Raw genomic sequence first — 5,770 nt, forward strand, 5'->3', positions numbered from 1 at the left:
TTCTCAGAACCAAGGAGAATGTCACAGCTTCTCAGAACCAGAGGAGAATGTCACAGCTTCTCAGAACCCAGAGGAGAATGTCACAGCTTCTCAGAACCAGAAGAGAATGTCACAGCTTCTCAGAACCAGAGGAGAATGTCACAGCTTCTCAGAACCAGAGGAGAATGTCACGCTTCTCAGAACCAGAGGAGATGTCACAGCTTCTCAGAACCAGAGGAGAATGTCACAGCTTCTCAGAACCAGAGGAGAATGTCAAGCTTCTCAGAACCAGAGGAGAATGTCACAGCTTCTCAGAACCAGAAAGAGATGAACGCGGAAAAATCTCAGATTCTCAAAAAATACTTTTCACAAGTCATTGTTGGGACTAGAAGATTCTATCTGCATTTTAGTCAGAATGTAGTTATTGACATAGCCTTGTTCTGTTCAATGTTCTCTACCTGTATAGAACATAAATACCCCTAATTCATGTTGTTAAGTTCAAAATAATACAATATCAAAATTGCTGACACTATTCAAACCAATGAGGGTTCGGAACTTTAAAGACAGCTCCCAGAATCATCTTTTTGCAGATAGAACTTATAGTCCCAAGCTCTAGCATTGTATTTTTAATAACTTTTTTTGCTGTATGTATCATTCATTTTACTGTAGATTTGTTTTCTTCTTCTGACACACACAACACACACCACACCACACACACACACACACACACACCACACACACACACACACACACACACACACACACGCACACACGCACACACACACACACACACACACACACACACACACACACACACACACACACCCCCTCTCCTCTGGTGTGCTGTGAGTCTCTGGAGAGATAATATGTTTCTGTGATGAGCCTTTATGACTTCACTCAGGCAGGACATGAGCCTGTCATAAAACACACTGGCCCTGCTCTGGCCCGACACACACACACTGTTTCAAGTCAGCGTCTGAGAAAGGGAGAACAGACTGAAGGGAAATAATCACAGTGCGACTTAGATGGTGAAGTGTGAAGAATGGCATTTAAATCATCTGGGTGAATTTCAATGAAAACAAATGTCAAATATATATTAATGTAGCACACTGACATCCTGTTCTGTAGGTCTGAGTGGCATAAAGAGAGAGACACTGTGCTGAAAGTTGTCATTGTCCAGCTGTCTTTCGGTTCTCTGGAGAAACAGAAGGTTGGTTTGCATTCTTCACCTCCTCTGACTCCTCTTTCCTCTCTTTCCCCTCTCCCTTCTGCAGACGCTGGCGGTACGGGGGGTGCTTCTGAACACACACACAGACAGACAAAAGGCTCTGTATCACGTAGAGTCTGTACTGTTTGTGTTCTCCAAACCCTTGTAGTTTAATTTATGTGACAAAAGTTGGTTAGAGTACAGATATTATATAACTAYACAGTGGAGAGTTCAGCTACCCATTTATTMATGATTCCCTCGCTGGCGATCTTCACCTCCATGCGGTCACTGAAAATCTCTTTCTTCATCCTGGACACACAAGAAAAGGAAACACAGGAAAGGTTAAAGTGGCAGTTCAGTTCTAAATCAATATTTGTCAAAGTGACTAAAACATCAGTGAGGACAATGTGTTAGTTTCCTACCTGTTGAGTTCCATGTTATGGATCAGTCGATCTCTGTGGATGTCAGCTATCTCCTGTTTCGTCTGCTGGCAGAACCTACAGGGATGGATAGGGAGTAGAGGAGAGCTGTCAGACATGTTATACTGTAATGGTCATGTAATATTATTGGGGAAGCTATCTATGTCTTGCTTATGTTGTATTTCTGCGCCCGTGTGTGTGCGTGTGCGTGTGTATTTTACGTGTTGTATTCCTGTTGCCTTCTGTGGCTCCTCTCCTCCACATCAGTCAGCACCTCTTGGTAGGTGGGTTTGGAAGGAGTTACACCACAGACAGTCAAGGAATACAACTACTGTCACCTTCTTATGACAAACTACACTACATGACCAAAAGTATGTGGACACCTGCTCGTCAAACATCTCATTCCAAAATCATGAGCATTAATATCGAGCTGGTCCCCTCTTTGCTGCTATAACAGCCGCCGCTCTTCTGGGGAGGCTTTCCACTAGATGCTGGAACATTGCTGCAGGGACTTGCTTCCATTCAGCCACAAGAGCATTAGTGAAGTCGGGCACTGTTGGGCGATTAGGCCTGGCTCGCAGTCGGCGTTCCAATTCATCCCAAAGGTGTTCAATGGGGTTGAGGTCAGGGCTCTGTGCAGGCCAGACAAGTTCTTCCGGAACCAATCTCGACAAACCATTTCTGTATGGACCTCGCTTTGTGCACGGGGGCATTGTCATGCTAAAACAGGAAAGGGCCTTCCCCAAACTGTTGCCACAAAGTTGGAAACACAGAATCGTSTAGAATGTCATTGTATGCTGTAGCGTTAAGATTTTACTTCACTGGATCTAAGGGGCATAGCCCAAACCCTAAAAAACAGCCCCAGACCACTATTCCTCCTTAACCAAACTTTACAGTTGGTACTATGCATTGGGCAGGTAGCGTTCTCCTGGCATCCGCCAAACCCATTGCGCATGGTGATCTTAGGCTTGTGTGCAGCTGCTCGGCCATGGAAACCCAGGACAGACGATTTTTAGCACTAGATGGTCCCGTTCAGTTGACCGGGGCAGCTCTAGCAGGGCAGAAATTTGACAAACTGACTTGTTGGAAAGGTGACATCCTGACGGTGCCACGTTGAAGGCCACTGAGCTCTTCAGTACGGGCCATTCTACTGCCAATTTTTGTCTATGGAGATTGCATGTCTGTGTGCTCAATTTTATATACCTGTCAGCAACGGGTGTGGCTGAAATAGCTAAATGAACTAATTTGAAGGGGTGTCCACATAATTTTGTATATATAGTGTATCTCTATCTAACKTCTGTTATGTTACATTTCATTAAAACCTATCAGGTCCTACACATTCCCAAACTATGATTATCTCAGAGTTTTACAGTTTTACAGTCAGAATATGGAGAGAAAAAGCCGAKGAGATTAGTTAACTTTGAACTCTATACCCCCTGTACTCAGCCCTCCCCTCTTCTCCTGTGCCAGGTTCATTAAGTGGTTCATTAACTCCAGTAAAGTAGTCCCACATAATCCACGCATGTTTTATTAGCATGTTTAAGAGTATGTTTTACATGTTGTTCTCAGCATAAATACAGTGTGCCAGCTGTGTGCAAAACAACATGTGTGTGTGTCTGTGCATGTGTGTGTGCCTGTGTGTATGTGTGTGTGTGTTTGTGTCTGTGCTGTGTGTGTGTGTGTGTGTGTGTGTGTCTGTGCGTGCGTGCGTGCGTGTGTGTGCAGGGGCGCCGCCAGGGATTTTGGGCCCCATGAAAATATATCATATTGGGCCCCACCACCACAGGCCACACCAACCCTGCACATTTGCTGTAACCACACACCTMMAGAACCCAATTGACCCATTCAAAGCCTTAAATAACTCTACCTTTGCAACTCTCTTGTAGTCCAATATTTACTGTACGATATTTACTGACATGGAGCTGTGAAAATATAACACTGTGCAGACATGCAACATTCTGCATACAGTGGAATTCACTATTTGATGCAAGACTGATACCCTCTACAAGAAATGTGCTAAAGGTTGTCTTTAATGGTCAAATTCTTGAATGGAAAATTCTCTTAACATGAATGACTTAAAATAAACTTAAAATAAATATAACTTCAATATACATGAACCTCTTCAATTAAAATAAATTAACATTATCATCTATAGAATGATATAACAAACAAAATAATCAAATCAGCAGCAGATTTGTGAACTAAGTATACATACCAACTAGAAAATATGCTGCTGTAAAAGTGGAAATGGAAAATGGAAAACAAAATGAAAAGGCCTGATGTTGGTGCTACAGGAAAGGTCAAGAGGTCACCAAATCAATAGGTTTCTTCCACTTGGGGTCTTGATGTTGCACAACAACTTTTMTGGTAATCCAGCCATTACGTTGAGACATCTGGTTCTCAGCCTGTGGGCATCATGTGTGTAGTGATCCAATAGCCATCGTCATGCCATTTAACAGTTATCACTGGCCCTTGCTCAGCCTTACTCACCAAGAGCCCAGCGCCGAGCCTTCTTGCTAGCAAAGTCACTGATCAAGTCTAGCTAACTGACTTTCAATGGACAGCATGGCAAGACTGCAAAGCCTGTCCTGGGWCAYAGTGGACCTCAAATMGTTTTTTATCAGTTTTAGCTTACTGAAAGCTCTCTCGTCACCAGCAACAGTCACAGGCAGTGTGCAAAATATACGTAAAGCAATGCACACTTATCCAAAAATGCTTTTTCAGCTGCATTTTACAAATTGCATTCAGGAGACAAAATAGGGACAAGTTAGGGGGGAAAGTGGCAGCATATACAGTGTTCAGGTGTCTTACTTCATTTTGAAACTCAGGTGTCAGATCTCTGGAATACTTCATGATCAGTGGATGGAACACAAGAAGGGACTTTATCCTCACTAATCTGCCCAACTTTCAGAACATTAGAAAATGATTCTACAATTTTTGCAGTGGTGTGGAAGCTAGTGTCCAAGTCACTTATGATGTGTCTATAGCAGTAAAAAACACTGTTCCGAAACACCTTTTCTGCACTGTCCTGAGCTGTCTCCTCTTGAGAGGTCTCATCATGGAATCTCTTCCATTTCCTCTGGCGGCTGTGTTCCTTGCTAAATTGAGGTGCAACATCCATTTGGGAGAAATCAGTGTTGCCTCAGACAGGAGAGACTCCCATCCATCTCTAAGAGCCTCTTCCTTTAAGGCTCTGATATTGGCTGCCTCTGTGTCAAGGGAGATTTTTCCTGACTGGAGAATCACATTCCTGTCCTCAATGTATTGCAGTACCTGCAATTATGCCAACTGACATGTCATTCAACACAATGCTGCTCACCTCCTTCTTCAGTTGGGAGTAGGGCTGGTTCAGGGGTATGGGGATGGGGAGACAGGGCTGGTTCAGGGGTATGGGGATGGGTAGACAGGGCTGGTTCGGGGTATGGGGATGGGGAGACAGGGCTGGTTCAGGGGTATGGGATGGGGAGACAGGGCTGGTTCAGGGGTATGGGATGGGGAGACAGGGCTGTTCAGGGTATGGGGAGTGGAGACAGGGCTGGTTCAGGGGTATGGAGATGGGGAGACAGGGCTGGTTCAGGGGTATGGGGATGAGGAGACAGGGCTGGTTCAGGGGTATGGGGATGGGGAGACAGGCTGGTTCAGGGTATGGGGATGGGGAGACAGGGCTGGTTCAGGGGTATGGGGATGGGAGACAGGGCTGGTTCAGGGGTATGGGGTGGGGAGACAGGGCTGGTTCAGGGCTAGGGGATGGGGAGCAGGGCTGGTTCAGGGGTATGGGGATGGGGAGACAGGGTGTCAGGGGATGGGGACAGGGCTGGTTCAGGGGTATGGGATGGGGAGAAGGGCTGGTTCAGGGTATGGGGATGGGGAGACAGGGATGGTTTCAGGGGTATGGGGATGGGGAGACAGGACTGGTTCAGGGTATGGGGATGGGGAGACTGGGTGTCAGGGGTATGGGGATGGGGAGACAGGCTGGTTCAGGGGTATGGGGATGTGGAGACAGGGCTGGTTCAGGGGTATGGGGATGGGGAGACAGGGCTGGTTCAGGGCTATGGGGATGGGGAGACAGGGCTGGTTCAGGGGTATGGGGATGTGGCGACAGGGCTGGTTCAGGGGTATGGGGATGGGGAGACAGGGCTGGTTCAGGGCTATGGGGATGTGGAGA

At 46.2% G+C, this 5,770-nt stretch overlaps 1 long non-coding RNA gene across 1 annotated transcript; it reads right to left on the bottom strand.

Moving 5' to 3' along the window:
• Nucleotides 1-1,008: 1,008 nt before the first annotated feature.
• On the bottom strand, nt 1,009-2,883 carry LOC112071626 (uncharacterized). Its single transcript, XR_002894144.2, has 4 exons — nt 1,827-2,883; nt 1,609-1,683; nt 1,426-1,495; nt 1,009-1,277 (listed from the first exon to the last, which is right to left on the bottom strand). It is a non-coding gene; the product is annotated as an uncharacterized lncRNA (long non-coding RNA).
• Between the last annotated feature and the right edge of the window lie 2,887 nt (nt 2,884-5,770).

This window comes from Salvelinus sp. IW2-2015, unplaced genomic scaffold, assembly GCF_002910315.2.
Source record: "Salvelinus sp. IW2-2015 unplaced genomic scaffold, ASM291031v2 Un_scaffold1668, whole genome shotgun sequence".
Classification (NCBI taxonomy): Eukaryota; Metazoa; Chordata; class Actinopteri; order Salmoniformes; family Salmonidae; genus Salvelinus; species Salvelinus sp. IW2-2015.